An 18,054-nucleotide genomic window follows, 5' to 3' on the forward strand; every position below is an offset into this window, starting at 1 on the left:
ACTGTAATCAAAGTAATCATATGTCAGGATGCAACATTTTCACCAGTCTTGGCTTGTCCTTCCTTTGTCAGGAGGCTGTATAGTATGGTGGTCTATACTATACAGACCAGAAACTAATGGCATAAATACCTGATGCTAATTCCTTGCTCCACCTTTGATTCACAGTAAAAAGTTGTTGGGCAAGTTGGCTTAAAAGCTGTAGGTCTCAGTTTTCTCAACTGTAGAATGGGGGAAACAATAATACCTTCCTCATACAGTTGATGTGAGAAGTAGAATTTTGAGTGTTTAACCTTTAGTAAACACTCAGTAATTGTTAGCTATTACAATCAATATTGTCATTAATTGGCAATTTTTCTGACTGAATTATGAGAATAAGAAGAGACAGAATAAGCAGAGTAATAATCAGTATTGATGAGCAAATTTTAAAAGGCTATATATGATTAAAGATTGTTGATCACTTATTTTCTTTGCATAGCCTCCCACTCCCATCAATGCATTAAATATAATCAATATAAATATATTCACTACTCAAATAGGTTGGGCTATTCACAACTCACTTTGCAGGAGAGTAACATAAGCATAAATGCAAAGACCCTGAAAGCAACATGGTTTGTAAATGTTACCCTGCACACCCACTCAAATCCCAAGATTGATTATATTTTAAAAACACTCTTGTTTCATTAATCTGATTTTATAAAGGCAGGGGAAGTTGATTATACATAATGCTTAGGCTAGCTTGTAAGAAACTGGCATTTTGGCTTTTATTAATAAAATGTGTTTTCTTAGTGATTACGCAGTAGTGGTGATATTAGCTGCCCTTTGCTACAACAGAGATGCTGAATACACAGGGAATGCTGGATAAATATCCTCCATACCAGAAAAACAGGTAAGGTAACCCGGGTCTGAATGGATTCCTTCCTCTCCATGAATGGACTAGTGTGTGCTAAGATATACTGGATCAGTGGTTTCTTTTTCAGCAAGTAAGACCAGTTCTATCTTGTGAGCTGGAGGTCAACAGGAATAGATGGCTGTTTTCTAAGTTTGATTCCGCATCAACAAGGAATTCTAATGCCCAATAGGATTGTAGCTACTGCCTTTTGCAAATCTGTCTTCTTCCTCATGGTTGGAGTGGTACTATTGTAGCCTCACTAAAAAGGTGAAGTTTCTCCTTTGAAAGAAATGTTGTGTTGCAGTGTAGTTAATAGGGGCTTGCTGTTTGGACTGAGGGACTTCCCAGGTTGCACTAGTGGGAAAGAACCCACCTGCCATACACAGGAGGTGCAAGAGACATGAGTTCAGTCCCTGAGTCAGAAAGATCCCCTGGAACAGGGCATAGCAGTCTAACAGGGAGCACTTCTATCAGTAATTCTTCACGTCTTGGGAGAGGCAGAGGAGTGGGAATCTGGCTCAGAGTCTGTCCTTCATTTTAGGAGAAATGCCACTGACTTTGAAATCACACAGACTCAGATTTCTCCTTTAGCATTTATCCATTTTGGCTGTGTGATCAAGAATTAATTAAGTTGACCTCTCTGAGCTTCATTATTAAAATTAGTAATACCTTTAAGTCATCTTTGTAAAGTGCTTGTAAGATATTAAGTCCTTAAAAGAAAGTGTTTGTCACTCAGTCGTGTCTGACTCTTTGTGACCCCATGGACTGTAGCCCACCAGGCTCCTTTGTCCATGGGATTCTCCAGGCTAGAATACTGGAGTGGGTTGCCATTTCCTTCTCCAGGGGAATGTTCCCAACCCAGGGACTGAATCTAGATCTTCCACATTGCAGGCAAATTCTTTACTGTCTGAGCTCCTAGGAAGCCCTAAGAAGTAGTGGTTATTATTTAAAAGTAATATTATTATTATATGTAGTAAGATATAAATATAAACATACATATTTACATATTGCTAGATTATGTGACCCAATGAAAACCTGAATATTATAATATTAGTAATAATTATATTGAATGTCTACTCTGAAGTTTTGCTAAATTCTCTATAAACATTATTTCATTCACTTTCATGAAACTGTAAGAGGTATATTCTATTATTAGACAATTTAAGAAATCAAGGAATGAAAAGTGAAGTTACTGAACAGCATGATGAGGTGGTATAATTTCCTGAGAATTCTAAGAATCATGTCATTTGTTTTTCTGGTATGAAGGATATTTATCCAGCATTCCCTGTGTACTCAGAAGGAAACAGAGAGCCCCAAGAGACAGACTCCAGTCACCATCACAAGATCGTCTGTCTAATTGACAGACAAAAACACATGTCCGAATAATGAGAGACCATTCCTTGTAACTGGTAGCCATGATGCTATAACAGATAGAGGCTGTGAGTCATAGGGCCTCTACTATCCTTCTTTTCCTTCTTCATCTATTCCCTCCTCTATTAAGTAATTATTTTGAGTGTCCATTCTTGCTTGAGTGCTAAGAAACAACATGAAATCTGGCTTCAGGTTTCCTGGGCTTACTGCTTGCTTCACCACTTACTAGCTGAGTAACCTCAAGCAAGTCAATGAACCTTTCTAAGACTCAGTTTCTCATCTCTCAAATGGGGATAATAATATTATTCCTCTCTGTTATTATGAATAATAATATTATCAATCTCAGAATTATTGGGAGGAATAAATAATGTACTTCAAGTACCTAGTACAGTATCTGAAATATGATAGACTTTATTATTACTATTGCAAACTGGTAGTAGAAAAACTACTTTCTCTTTCCTGGGGATGCTGGCATTTCACAAGGGTGAGTTTCCATGTAACTGAGAATGTCATTGGATCCCTTACACTTCAAGCAGGACTCTCATGTTCTAAAATTTCCAATGCAGGTTCTAAAAAGGCCCAATCTATTAGTTAGGATGGCGATTGTATATATATATGTGTGTACATGCATCTGTGTGTGTATGTTTGTTAAACACAGAGAGATCTCTGTATTATTCAGTGGACTTAGCATCCTGGATGGTCCAAGCAGAGCAGGTAACAAAGACATAGGGCAGACAGGAATATTCATGTGGGGGTCTGTGTGTCTCCTGCATCACCCCACAGAGAGAACTTTCTGGCAGAATTTGACCTCAACTGTCCTAACCCATGGAAACAAGAAGTCACTTCTCTCTAGTTTTCCATCTGGGGAACAGTTTAGCTGTGTCTTATTCTACTTCTCCCACCAAAATGTCAATAACATTGATTTCAGCTTAGCAGTAAAGAGAAAGCTGTAAAATTGAACATGCTCAAGTAAAGTTTGGAGGATTAGAATGACAGTCCAAATGCTATTGTGTCCTTTTAAAGACTTCAGATGGAGGTCTAGTGGGTGGCCAAACTGTCCATGAGAGATAGAAATGTTTAAGCCATTTATTTATTTTCACCAACTATCCTGATATTGCCAGTGCCAATTTCAAATGTTTTAACTATAATGTCTTGCATTGCCCCTTGTTATCGGACTGTCTCTCTCAGTGTAGACCATTGGTAATGGCAGGCTTGGGATTAGCACTTACTCTCTTTACAAAATGCATCGTGATATGCAGGCATTGCATATGGCAAAGTCCCAGAAAGAAGCCTGTGGTAGATTTATGTCAAATTTGTACTCTTCCCTTTATTTTTTTTTAATTTTAATTTTTACTTTATTTTACTTTACAATATTGTATTGGTTTTGCCATACATTGACATGAATCCACCACGGGTGTACATGAGTTCCCAAAAATGAACCCCCCTCCCACCTCCCACTCCATATCATCTCTCTGGATCATCCCTGTGCACCAGCCCCAAGCATCCTCTATCCTGCATCGAACATAGACTGGCAGTTGGTTTCTTACATGATAGTATACATGTTTCAATGCCATTCTCCCAAATCATCCCACCCTCTCCCTCTCCCTCAGAGTCCAAAAGTCCACTCTACACATCTGTGTCTCTTTTGCTGTCTCGCATACAGGGTCATCATTACTATCTTTCTAAATTCCATATATATGTGTTAGTATACTCTATTGGTGTTTTTCTTTCTGGCTTACTTCACTCTGTATAATCGGCTCCAGTTTCATCCACCTCATTAGAACTGATTCAAATGTATTCTTTTTAATGGCTGAGTAATACTCCATTGTGTATATGTACCACAGCTTTCTTATCCATTCATCTGCTGATGGACATCTAGGTTGTTTCCATGTCCTGGCTATTATAAACAGTGCTGCGATGAACATTGGGGTACATGTGTCTCTTTCAATTCTGGTTTCCTTGGTGTGTATGCCCAGCAGTGGGGTTGCTGGGTCATAAGGCAGTTCTATTTGCAATTTTTTAAGGAATCTCCACACTGTTCTCCATAGTGGCTGTACTAGTTTGCATTCCCACCAACAGTGTAAGAGGGTTCCCTTTTCTCCACACCCTCTCCAGCATTTATTGCTTGTAGACTTTTGGATCACAGCCATTCTGACTGGTGTGAAGTGGTACCTCACTGTGGTCTTGATTTGCATTTCTCTGATAATGAGTGATGTTGAGCATCTTTTCATGTGTTTGTTAGCCATCCGTATGTCTTCTTTGAAGAAATGTCTATTTAGTTCTTTGGCCCATTTTTTGATTGGGTCATTAATTTTTCTGGAATTGAGCTGCATAAGTTGCTTGTATATTTTTGAGATTAGTTGTTTGTCAGTTGCTTCATTTGTTACTATTTTCTCCCATTCAGAAGGCTGTCTTTTCACCTTGCTTATATTTTCCTTTGTTGTGCAGAAGCTTTTAGTTTAATTAGATCCCACTTGCTTATTTTTGCTTTTATTTCCAGAATTCTGGGAGGTGGATCATAGAGGATCCTGCTGTGATTTATGTCGGAGAGTGTTTTGCCTGTGTTCTCCTCTAGGAGTTTTATAGTTTCTGGTCTTACGTTTAGATCTTTAATCCATTTTTAGTTTATTTTTGTGTGTGCTGTTAGAGAGTGATCTAGTTTCATTCTTTTACAAGTGGTTGACCAGTTTTCCCAGCACCACTTGTTAAAGAGATTGTCTTTTCTCCATTGTATATTTTTGCCTCCTTTGTCAAAGATAAGGTGTCCATATGTGTGTGGATTTATCTCTGGGCTTTCTATTTTGTTCCATTGATCTATATTTGTCTTTGTGCCAGTACCATACTGTCTTGATGACTGTGGCTTTGTAGTAGAGCCTGAAGCCAGGTAAGTTGATTCCTCCAGTTCCATTCTTCTTTCTCAAGATTGCTTTGGCTATTCGAGGTTTTTTGTATTTCCATACAAATCTTGAAATTATTTGTTCTAGTTCTGTGAAAAATACCGCTGGTAGCTTGATAGGGATTGCATTGAATCTGTAGATTGCTTTGGGTAGTATACTCATTTTCACTATATTGACTCTTCCAATCCATGAAGATGGTATATTTCTCCATCTATTAGTGTCCTCTTTGATTTCTTTCATCAGTGTTTTATAGTTTTCTATATATAGGTCTTTAGTTTCTTTAAGTAGATATATTCCTAAGTATTTTATTCTTTTCGTTGCAATGGTGAATGGAATTGTTTCCTTAATTTCTTTTTCTACTTTCTCATTATTAGTGTATAGGAATGCAAGGGATTTCTCTGTGTTGATTTTATATCCTGCAACTTTACTATATTCATTGATTAGCTCTAATAATTTTCTGGTGGAGTCTTTAGGGTTTTCTATGTAGAGGATCATGTCATCTGCAAACAGTGAGAGTTTTACTTCTTCTTTTCCATTCTGGATTCCTTTTATTTCTTTTTCTGCTCTGATTGCTGTGGCCAAAACTTCCAGAACTGTGTTGAATAGTAGCAGTGAAAGTGGGTGTCTTGTTCCTGACTTTAGGGGAAATGCTTTCAATATTTCACCATTGAGGATAATGTTTGCTGTGGGTTTGTCATATATAGCTTTTATTATGTTGAGGCATGTTCCTTCTATTCCTGCTTTCTGGAGAGTTTTTATCATAAATGGATGTTGAATTTTGTCAAAGGCTTTCTCTGCATCTGTTGAGATAATCATATGGCTTTTATTTTTCAATTTGTTAATGTGGTGAATTACATTGATTGATTTGCAGATATTGAAGAATCCTTGCATCCCTGGGATAAAGCCCACTTGGTCATGGTGTATGATCTTTTTAATGTGTTGCTGGATTCTGATTGCTAGAATTTTGTTAAGGATTTTTGCATCTATGTTCATTAGTGGTAATGGCCTGTAGTTTTCTTTTCTTGTGGCATCTTTGTCCGGTTTTGGTATTAGGGTGATGGTGGCCTCATAGAATGAGTTTGGAAGTTTACCTTCCTCTGCAATTTTCTGGAAGAGTTTGAGTAGGATAGGTGTTAGCTCTTCTCTAAATTTTTGGTAGAATTCAGCTGTGAAGCCATCTGGACCTGGGCTTTTGTTTGCTGGAAGATTTCTGATTACAGTTTCAATTTCCATGCTTGTGATGGGTCTGTTGAGATTTTCTATTTCTTCCTGGTTCAGTTTTGGAAAGTTGTACTTTTCTAAGAATTTGTCCATTTTCTTCCACGTTGTCCATTTTATTGGCATATAATTGCTGATAGTAGTCTCTTATGATCCTTTGTATTTCTGTGTTGTCTGTTGTGATCTCTCCATTTTCATTTGTAATTTTATTGATTTGATTTTTCTCTCTTTGTTTCTTGATGAGTCTGGCTAATGGTTTGTCTATTTTATTCATCCTTTCAAGGAACCAGCTTTTGGCTTTGTTTATTTTTGCTATGGTCTCTTTTGTTTCTTTTGCATTTATTTCTGCCCTAATTTTTAAGATTTCTTTCCTTCTACTAACTCTGGGGTTCTCCATTTCTTCCTTTTCTAGTTGCTTTAGGTGTAGAGTTCGGTTATTTATTTGACTTTTTTCTTGTTTCTTGAGGTATGCCTATATTGCTATGAACTTTCCTCTTAGCACTGCTTTTATAGTGTCCCACAGGTTTTGGGTTGTTGTGTTTTCATTTTCATTCATTTCTATGCATATTTTGATTTCTTTATTGATTTCTTCTGTGATTTGTTGGTTATTCAGAAGCGTGTTGTTCAGCCTCCATATGTTGGAATTTTTAATAATTTTTCTCCTGTAATTGAGATCTAATCTTAATGCATTATGGTCAGAAAAGATGCTTGGAATGATTTCGATTATTTTGAACTTATCAAGGTTATATTTATGGCCCAGGATGTGATCTATCCTGGAGAAGGTTCCGTGAGCACTTGAGAAAAAGGTGAAATTCATTGTTTTGGGGTGAAATGTCCTATAGATATCAATTAGGTCTAACTGGTCTATTGTATCATTTAAAGTTTGCATTTCTTTGTTAATTTTCTGTTTAGTTGATCTGTCCATAGGTGTGAGTGGGGTATTAAAGTCTCCCACTATTATTGTGTTATTGTTAGTTTCCCCTTTCATGCTTGTTAGCATTTGTCTTACATATTGCGGTGCTCTTATGTTGGGTGCATATATATTTATAATTGTTATATCTTCTTCTTGGATTGATCTTTTGATCATTATGTAGTGGCCTTCTTTGTCTCTTTTCACAGCCTTTGTTTTAAAGTCTATTTTTATCAGATATGAGTATTGCTACTCCTGCTTTCTTTTGGTCTCTATTGTGTGATATATCTTTTTCCAGCACTTCACTTTCAGTCTGTATGTGTCCCTTGTTTTGAGGTGAGTCTCTTGTAGGCAGCATATATAGGGATCTTGGTTTTGTATCCATTCAGCCAGTCTTTGCCTTTTGCTTGGGGCATTCAACCCATTTACGTTTAAGGTAATTATTGATAAGTATGATCCCGCTGCCATTTACTTTATTGTTTTGGGTTTGGGTTTATACACCATTTTTGTGTTTCCTGTCTAGAGAATATCCTTTAGCATTTGTTGGAGAGCTGGTTTGGTGGTGCTGAATTCTCTCAGCTTTTGCTTGTCTGTAAAGCTTTTGATTTCTCCTTCATATTTGAATGAGATCCCTGCTGGGTACAGTAATCTGGGCTGTAGGTTATTTTCTTTCATCACTTTAAGTATGTCTTGCCATTCCCTCCTGGCCTGAAGAGTTTCTATTGAAAGATCAGCTGTTATCCTTATGGGAATCCCCTTGTGTGTTATTTGTTGTTTTTCCCTTGCTGCTTTTAATATTTGTTCTTTGTGTTTGATCTTTGTTAATTTGATTAATATGTGTCTTGGGGTGTTTTGCCCTGAGTTTCTCCTGTTTGGAACTCTCTGGGTTTCTTGGACTTGGGTGACTATTTCCTTCCCCATTTTAGGGAAGTTTTCAACTATTATCTCCTCAAGGATTTTCTCATGGTCTTTCTTTTTGTCTTCTTCTTCTTGGACTCCTATAATTCAAATGTTGGAGTGTTTCATATTGTCCTGTAGGTCTCTGAGATTGTCCTCATTTCTTTTAATTCATTTTTCTTTTTTCCTCTCTGATTCATTTATTTCTACCATTCTATATTCTATTTCACTAATCCTATCTTCTGCCTCCATTATTCTACTATTTGTTGCCTCCAGAGTGTTTCTGACCTCATTTATTGTGTTATTCATTATATATTGACTCTTTTTTATTTCTTCTAGGTCCTTGTTAAACCTTTCTTGCATTTTCTCAATCCTTGTCTCCAAGCTATTTATCTGTGATTCCATTTTGATTTCAAGATTTTAGATCATTTTCACTATCAATATTTAGAATTCTTTCTCAGGTAGATTCCCTATCTCTTCCTCTTTTGTTTGGTTTGGTGGGCATTTCTCCTGTTCCTTTACCTGCTGAGTATTCCTCTGTCTCTTCATCTTGGTTATATTGCTGCATTTGGGGTGGCCTTTCTATATTCTGGGAATTTGTGGAGTTCTCTTTATTATGGAGTTTCCTTACTGTGGGTGGGGTTGTATCAGTGGCTTGTCAAGGTTTCTTGGTTAGGGAGGCTTGTGTTGGAGTTCTGGTGGGTGGAGCTGGATTTCTTCTCTCTGGAGTGCAATGGAGTGACCAGTAATGGGTTATGAGACATCAATGATTTTGGAGTAACTTTGAGCTGCCTGTATATTGGAGCTCAGGGGTGTGTTTCTGTGTTGCTGGAGAATTTGTGTGGTATGTCTTGCTCTGGAACTTGTTGGCCTTTGGGTGCTGCTTGGTTTCAGTGTAGGTATGGAGGCATTTGATGAGCTCCTATTGATTAATGTTCCCTGGATTCAGGAGTTCTCTGATGTTCTCAGGATTTGGACTTAAGCCTCCTGCTTCTGGTTTTCAGTTTTATTTTTACAGTAGCCTCAAGCCTTCTCCATCTATACAGCACCAATGATAAAACATCTAGGTTAAATATGAAAAGTTTCTCCACATTGAGGGACACCCAGAGAGGTTCACTGAGTTACATGGAGAAGAGAAGAGAGAGGGGGTAGTTAGAGGTGACTGGAATGAGATGTGGTGGGATCAAAAGAGGAGAGAGCAAGCTAGTCAGTAGTCACTTCCTTATGTGTGCTCCACAGTCTGGACCGCTTAGAGGTATTCACGGAGTTATACAGGGAAGAGGAGAGGGAGGACGTAGACAGATGGCCAGGAGGATAAAAGAGGGAAATGAAAAGGAGAGTGACAGATCCAGCCAGTAGCCAGTTCCTTAAGTGTTCTCCACCGTCTGGAACACACAGAGATTCACAGAGATTCATAGATTTGGGTAGAGAAGAGAAGGGGGAGGGAAGAGACAGAGGCCACCTGGTGGAGAAAAAGGAGAGTCCAATGGAGGAGAGAGCAGTCAAGCCAGTAATCTCACTCTCAGGTAAAATTGGGTACTGAAGATTGGGTTTTTACATGTACAAAATTGACAACAAACTCCAAAAAGCAAAGATTAAAAATCTGGAGTAGAGATTGGATTCTCAAAAATACAATATTAAAGAAAAGAAGAATAAAAACAAACAAAACAAAAACAAACAAACAAAAAAAACAAAGCCACGAGAATTATTAAAAAACAACAACCACACAAAGACTATATATGGCGTTTGCTTTAAAAAATAGTGTCTTTTTTTTTTGAAAAGTAATAGTAGGTTATAAAATAAAAATTAAAGGAGAAATAGAGGACTTAACAATTTTTAAAAGTTTTAAAAAAAATAAGAAAAAGAAAAGAAGAATAAACAACAACATCAACAAAAAAAAAAGAAAAAAAAAAGAATGATCGCAAAAATAGTAAAGATATATCTGGCCCTTTCTCTGGTGTTGTGGGAAGTGTGGGGTCACTTCCAAGGCCGTTCCCTCTGTTTAACTTCTTCTGTTTGCTGGTCTCTTCAGTGTCTGATTACTGTCCTGACACAGAGGGGGCGGTGGTGGACACTTTTTTTTTAGGCTCACTTGTTCAGTGGTGCTGTGGGGAGGGAGGGATGCTGCAAACAAATAACACTGTTGTGTGCATGCAGTGTCTCAGCCCTGCTGGGCCTGGCCCTGCTCGTGGTGCACACTGCTCAGGCTCTACGTTGCTCCACCAGGAACCATCTGAGGCCGGCCCTAGGCTGCATGCACCTCCCTGGTCTAAGCCACTCAGGTTCAGCGCTCAGGTAGCCCTCAGAGGTGCAGATTCGGTTGGGACTGCGTTTTGTGCCCTTCCCAGGTCTGAGTAGCTCAGGTGTTTGGCGAGCGTGGTCGCTGTGACTTATCGCCTTTCCCCTCTCTGCTCCTCAGTTTTCTGGGTGTACCACTGGCGCCCCATGTGAGGCGGATGGTGACTGTCCAGAACCCCCAGAAGTCTTAGCAAAGAAGCTTGCTTGCAGTTTGGTAGATAAAGTCTCTCTGGGGCTGCGATTGCCCCCTTCCAGCCCTTACGGCTCTGGCTGCCTGTCACCGGCGGCGGATGGTCTGCAACCGGCTATTTCTGTTCAGTCCTTTGTTCTGTGCGTGGTCCTAGTGGTGTCTTATGTTCAAGCTTTTCACGTGGTAGCTATCCCACAGTCTGGTTTGCTAGCCCAAGTTAGTTCATTCTGGTTATGTGCGGGGTGTTCCTGCTCGATTCTTAAAAAGCACTGCAGCCCGTGCCTCCCACACCTCCCTGCCCTGCCCTCACTTGCTAGTGGCAGATGCAGGTGTCTACACTGCTTTTCCGCTGGGGGAGTTACTGTTGGGCTTGTAATCTGTTGGTTTTAATTATTTATTTATTTTTCCTTCCTCTTATGTTGCCCTCTGTGCTTCCAAGGCTCGCCACAGACTCAGCAGGGAGAGTGTTTCCTGGTGTTTGGAAACCTCTCTTCTTCAGATTCCCTTCCCGGGACGGAGCTCCCTCCCTACCTCCTTTGTCTCTTTTTTCATCTTTTATATTTTTTCCTACCTGTTTTTGAAGACAATGATCTGCTTTTCTGGGTGCCTGATGTCCTCTGCCAGCATTCAGAAGTTGTTTTGTGGAATTTGCTCAGTGTTGAAATGTTCTTTTGATGAATTTGTGAGCGAGAAAGTGCTCTCCCCATCTTATTCCTCCACCATCTTAGGACCACCCCTACTCTTCCCTTTAAAAGACAGATAGTAATTCCCCTCATCTAAAGTGTAGTTTGTATTTAGTGATGTGCTTCTAACAGAATGTGGAGGAAGTAAGGTGTGTGAGGTTTGACTTTAGGTTTGACATGGTATTGTGACTTCCCCCTTGCCTTCTCTCTGGGGGAAGCCAGTCACCATGTCACAAAGACGTTCAGCAGATCTGGGGAGAGGTCCATGCAGCAAGGAATGGAGGCCTTCAATCAGCAGCCACATGAGTGTACCATCTTAGAAGTGGAGCCACTGGCTCTATTTAAGCTTTCAGATGATGCCAACTCTGACATACTGGATGCAGCTGGTCTTGTTGAGCAACAGGTCAGGCCTTCCTTATATTTGTGGACAAGCTTGGTATTCTTGCTGTAACAAGGATTATTTAAGTTAAACAGCATGTATCTTTTTTGTGCATATGTGTTTGATATATAATATTATTATTGTAATCAAACTTCATGGTCTTAAGAGAAAGGAAGGGGTTGAATAGTCCTGAGAGAGTCCTTGAAAATTAGTCCTTAGCAGTCAACAAAGTTAGGAGAAGAGGCTGTTTTTGAGTAGTGACCTCCCTCTGGGCCTCTGATGTGGCCCCGTGAGCAGGGACTAGGTGAGTAGAGATAATCAGTTCTGAGTTACATGCAGCTGATGTGGCTTCTTTGGTCTCTGAAATATCTCTTTACATCCTTCTCACCAGCTGTGTGATGTTGTGGACAGAACCTTGGTCTTTAAGTGAAGCTTAAGGCTTTTGTCATAGTTCTACTTCCACACAGATATCAATTTAAAATTATAAAGTAAATTTTCTTCCAAAGACTTTTTTCCTCCACTTCTCTAATGTAATGGAGAACCAGTGTTATAACTGAAAGACGCATTTTCAAGGACACTGTACAAGATGGATTTTCCTTGTGACAATAAGTGCATCTTTTGGATCTTGAGGATGATGCTTTTGTTCCAGGAAGTTATGTTACGATTAAATTAATTCATCTTTGCAATGAGACCAATGGATGAAAAAGTCTGTAAAGTGCAAATTGTTGTTATTAATTTGTAAGATGAAGCACTTGTTTTGGGACTCAGTCCCAGAGCTCACTGTTTTCACATAATCTTATATTGTGGATAATTATATACAGACGTTAACTTGATAAAGATAATTACAAGAATCTATCATTGCTGGAGTTTCGATTTATTTGATTGTGAACTTTTAGGGACTTTGTAGTAGGTGATTAGCTTATACTGGGTATTTATTTGGTGAGTGCCTGGAGTAGTTACTGAAATTAATACAGAACACATTTTTACCTTTTCACAATGAATTTGTTTGATTAACAGCATGGTATTTATTCAGTTGGGGGAATCTTAAATACCAGATGCAAATTTCAAAATAATCATTTAACAATTGAGTCCAAATATCTAACAAATCAGTGCAGAAGTTTAAGTGGAAAATTTACTTTAAAGGAGAAGTATGTGTGATAGAGACAGAGGTGGGTAGAATAAGATTTTAACCATTTCAGGCCCCACTGTATAGCCAACGTATAGATTATGTGAGGCTGATGTTTCCAATTTTTGGAAAATTTCTATTCCTTACAAGTTTTATGTGACTTTTCCTGGTATGTCAGAGAACAGCTCCCAAAGCTAGTTATGTGTAAGCATCACCAAGAGATCTCATTACAAATATAGATTCCTGGGACCCTTAGGACTTTGAGTTGTAGATCTGATTTGTTTCCTACACACCTTTATATTTAAAAAACTCCCTTGGTGATGTGATGCATTGCCTGCTTTGCTGCTTCTGCGGTTGTTTAGGTGCTCAGTTGTGTCCAACTCTTTTGAGACCCCATGGACTCAGGCTCCTTTCTCCATGGGATTCTCCAGGCAAGAATACTAGAGGAGGTTGCCATTTCCTTTTCCAGGGGATCTTCCCAACCCAGGGATTGAACCTGCATTTCCTACATAGGCAAGGGGTTCTTTACCACTGAACCACCAGGAAAGCTCATAGACTGCTTTGTGTGCATGCTAAATTAGGTCAATCCTCTGTAAGTCTGTTCCTAGATAGAAAAATACCATATTACTTTCCTTTAAAAATCACAAGCGGGAAAACATAAGACACATCATTTTCTCTTTTGTTCCCCTTTTATCAGGATCTGGTCACAGGCTTGACATCTTCTCTGCTTATTGCCAAAGATATCTATCACCTTCAAGCCATCTTTCTCCTATTTCTTACCCAAGGAAGGAGATGTTTACCATTCCTATTGCTGTCTTCTGGGATGGAGATTCAAATCACCTTTGAGGCTAACCCTGCTGATCAATAGGCATCTGGCTTACACCCTGGATTCCAATCCTGCATTTTGCTTTATGTTACTTGATCTTTGGATTCTTCCTTAAGTCTTAGTCCCTCTAGGGTGGACTTCTGATTTAGTTTCCTTCTAGTCTCCTCGCAAGAATATGTCTTCCTTCAAAACTTTGGTCTAGAGGCCGAATCACAAGCTGTTAGATTTCCCCAAGAGGCCTGTCATGCTTTACTCCATAGTCCTGCTCTGACATATTGTTCCACACACTCACTTGTCCAGCCACTCTGTATTGGACTCTTTTGATGCCTCCTGACCCAGGGATTGTCCCACCTGGGAGTAGATGTCTTCTTCTAAGTTCATCTTCCAGGTTCTCGTCAGCTGGGTCTGGTCAGATGGTATCCTGAGATATGAACCAGCAACTGGAACATCTATGGATCTCTACAGACTGTGTGTGAAGATCAACACAGACATTTAAAACAAGTATTTTCTATTCTAATTTTCTTATCCTCTGTTTTCTTTGCTGTCATGGAAACACAGATTTAAAACTATATACTTTTGTTCTGATCTGTAAAGTAAGTCTATTCTGCCCTTGATTTCAACAAACTAATAAATGGATTTATCCTAGAGAAGAAAGGGTTCAGAGGGAACATAACTGTCTTCAAGCATTTGAGAGGTTGTCATGCAAATGAGAGTTTAAACTCATTCCAGGTATCCACAAAGGGCAGCCAATTTGGCTCAGAAGGAGGAGCAGGTTCTCCAATGAAGGGCTTCTAGTAAGAAGCTGGATGACTATGGTAGAGTTCCAATGGAGGGCTACGAGATATAGAGTGGATCTCATCCAGCTTTGAGAGTCATGAGTTGCTGACAGGCAGTACTCATGGGTTCAAGGAGTATTCTTTGTTGCTCTGTGGAGTGGCGTGTGGGTGTCAACCCAAGAAGTTATACTGGCTGGCTTAGAAGAGGGTGATGGACCAGGCCAGCCCAGTACAAAATAACATCATAAGTATCCTGTGTATCCCTTGGCACAGCTTAGTCTTTTGTCTATCCTGAGACAAAAGCTCTAAAGCTACTTCTTCTGCAAAGCTGGCAACAAATCTGTTCTGAAATGATGGCATATTTTATGATTAGGCCAAGGAAGTTAAAGCTGATATTTGATGGTGTAGGAAATATGATTTTGGATTGACTTCCCATTAAAACTTGGAAGTTTATTCATTATATAAATTTTATTGAGCCTCCATTATGTGCTAGACACTGGACAGTGTTGGTTCAATTTCAGCATTATCTATGTGTCTTGAGGTTTCATTATACCATGTGACTTAAGTAGCTTATAGCTCTGCCAGCCAGATGATAAGCTTTGAAGTTGCTGTACTGGGCATGTCACTCTGGGGACAAACTAGGTTCAGTCATCCATGCTGTGATAAGATGGAACTTTTGGTTTCTAATACCACGTGGCCTTGCCTGGAATGCCCATGGTTTCTGAGAAAGAATCATTGACTAAGATGGGAGTTTAAAAAAAAGTTTCAAGACTTAGTCTTTGATGTCCAGAAACCTGACCTGCTCTTTGGACTAGCTTATCTTTCAGTCATGGCTGAGGACAGAATTCTAGATTTCAATGCCTCATTCTTCTCCTTAGATAGGAATTCATGTGAGTGACTTTGAGTCTGGGGTCCACTAGAGCTAGACAGACTTATATATTAACATCCTATCAGCATCCCATCAGAGTCAGATGGATAATGAAAGGGTGAATTTTCCATCTGTCCCTTACTCTGCATCTAGAAATTGCCAGTTGTACTCACCCTCCTCCATGATCAACCTTGCACCTGTGTTCAGATTATGTCAAGGCTCCAGAGCTCTGTTTAAACAGATTATTGCTCCGATCCTCCATGTTTGGCTCAATCACCTTACATGGAAAAAAATAACAAAAACCTAACAAGAATTCTTTAAAAATCTCTGCAAAGTCAGTTCTAATAAACTAAAAGTTCTGTTAACTGCAAATCAAGTATCTCTCCTTTCTATTCTTTTGGTTTATGAGTGACTATCATGGCAAGGGATTGCAAACTGCGAAGAGGTCTTGGGGATAAGTTTTGGCCTCAGAAGCTAAATTCTTGAATAAAGTCTTTAGGCTAAAGAGAAAAACTTCAGCCCACTCTCCTAAATTGATTACAGTGATCAAAGTTCATAGAACTTGGATTTTCTATGGTGATGCTGATATTCACAAAAACCCTGAAATACATACCCCTACTTTCATCTGCTTTGTCAGCTGTTCTTTTTGGCTTTATGGGGGCTGGTAGTAAAATAGGTGTGAAGAAGACACACCCTCTTGGCTTGCCATAGATGAAGGTCAATGGTTACTCGTATTTCTTCTCAAAGGAATGTAGGCATTCAGAAGTGTGTTACTACTTGAGCAAATGTAAGCAGAAGTTCTCAGTTCAAGGGCCCATTTTTCTTAGAGATAATTATTTAAATAATGGGAACTTAAACATCTTTCAATGGCTATTACTTGAACATGCATACTTGTGTAGGGTTTTTCATGAATAAAGAAAGAAATCTGAGGCCCATGCATTTGCAGCATTCAATAGCATGAATACTCATTTTCTGAGTTGTGATTGTATATTGTTTCACTGCTTATGCTGACACATGCTCAATTCCTGTCATAGTCTGGATGGTGTGCTTTGGGCTGATTACACTTTGACAAAACTATGGAGATGCTCGGCATGGCCAACGTGTAATAGTGAGGCACATACTCTGTGTGTGTGTTAGCCAGCTGTAGACTTCCATCAGATATTTGACTGATAGAACATTTGACTGATGCCACATTTTTTTTTTTTTCAAGTTTTGAATGTCGGAACTCTTTGGAATTTTTTCCCAAATATTTTCAATCTGTGATCAGTTGAATTGCTAATGTGGAAACCACGGATATGGACTGAATATATGTGTGTGTGTGTGTGTGTGTGTGTATATATATATATATATATATGTATGTATGTATGTAATCTTCTTAAAAGAGCATGAAGTACCTGAAAAATAAAGGGTCTGTCTGCTTCAAACCTCATCTCTTGCTGATTTCCCACCTTCTCTTTATTCCTTCTATTCTGGTCTTTTTGCTTTCTCTCAGAGAATCATGCCATAGGAAACACATGTTCCCTGATATTCTCCAACAGTCCCTACCTTTTCTATTACCTCTTAAATATTTTCACTACTTAGCTCAGATGTCACTTACACTTGGAAGTCACTCACCAACAACAGTCTAGTTTAGATCTCACTGCTATATATTCTCAGTTTACCCTGTAACTTACCTATGAGTTGCTTATCACAATCACTATTTTATATTTATTTGTATGAATATCTAATTGTCAAACTTTCTCACTGTAAGATGCATGTGTAGAAGAAGGGACCAAGCCTTGTTAAATTCACCATTGTCCAGTGAACCTGACAGATATTTGTTCTTATGAATGAATACATGTATGTGTCCGTTATCTGGTACTTGTGATAGAAGGGATGCTTTTCTGGCTTAGAAACTCATTTCACTCAAATTTCTTCAGTGTGGTTGTTTAAGGTGTTAAATTCACCAGGGCAGATATAGGGTCTTCTTGTAGGCACCTGTGTAATTGAAGCCAAAGAAGCTGTTGTTTTGTCTTCATAGTTGTGGATAAAATTCAAAGGCTAACTTTCTAAAGTGAACTTAACTTTGGAGCTGAATATGGATTTTATTAATATTGTACATCTCTCATCAAGACCCAGGAAAGCTTTTCCTTAATTTTGGATATTTTTTTCCCTGTAAATCACTCTTGAAAAATTATTTAGCTAAATCGTGAAGCAGAATTTTATCTGTCCTAGGAGAAGTGACCAATGAAGTCGTTCATTTAATAAGAGATGACAGTTCTGGTGAAAGGATCAGAGAAAAAAATGTTAGCACAAACAGAACAAAGGGGTTTTCATTTGTATTAGGCAATCAGAAAGGAAATCTAAATTCTGATAGATCTTTTGCTTTCTTTGGAAGCAACTGGACTGTTAGGCATTTAGTACTCCAGTCCCGTGTGGTAGGAGAAATAACAGTTTTCTACACAGCCAACATGTTTTTTTACGCAGGTGTGAACAGATGAAATTGTGCATCTGAGCACAGATGAGACGAAAAAATAAACCATTGAAAATCTGAGCTAAAAATGGCCATATCCATTTGGTGTAAGCAAACATAACATCATGGGAAGTGCCACAGGAAATTAAATTGAGCAGTTTCCCTCCAGGCTGGGACTCATGTCTTTGTTTCTTTGAGGGAGTATGGTAGTTATCCTTGGGGATGTTAAAAAAGGTTTTTTTCTGAAGCTTCTCTATTACTTCCTCTACATAAT

Source organism: Oryx dammah, unplaced genomic scaffold (genome assembly GCF_014754425.2).
Source record: "Oryx dammah isolate SB20612 unplaced genomic scaffold, SCBI_Odam_1.1 HiC_scaffold_5, whole genome shotgun sequence".
Taxonomy (NCBI): domain Eukaryota; kingdom Metazoa; phylum Chordata; class Mammalia; order Artiodactyla; family Bovidae; genus Oryx; species Oryx dammah.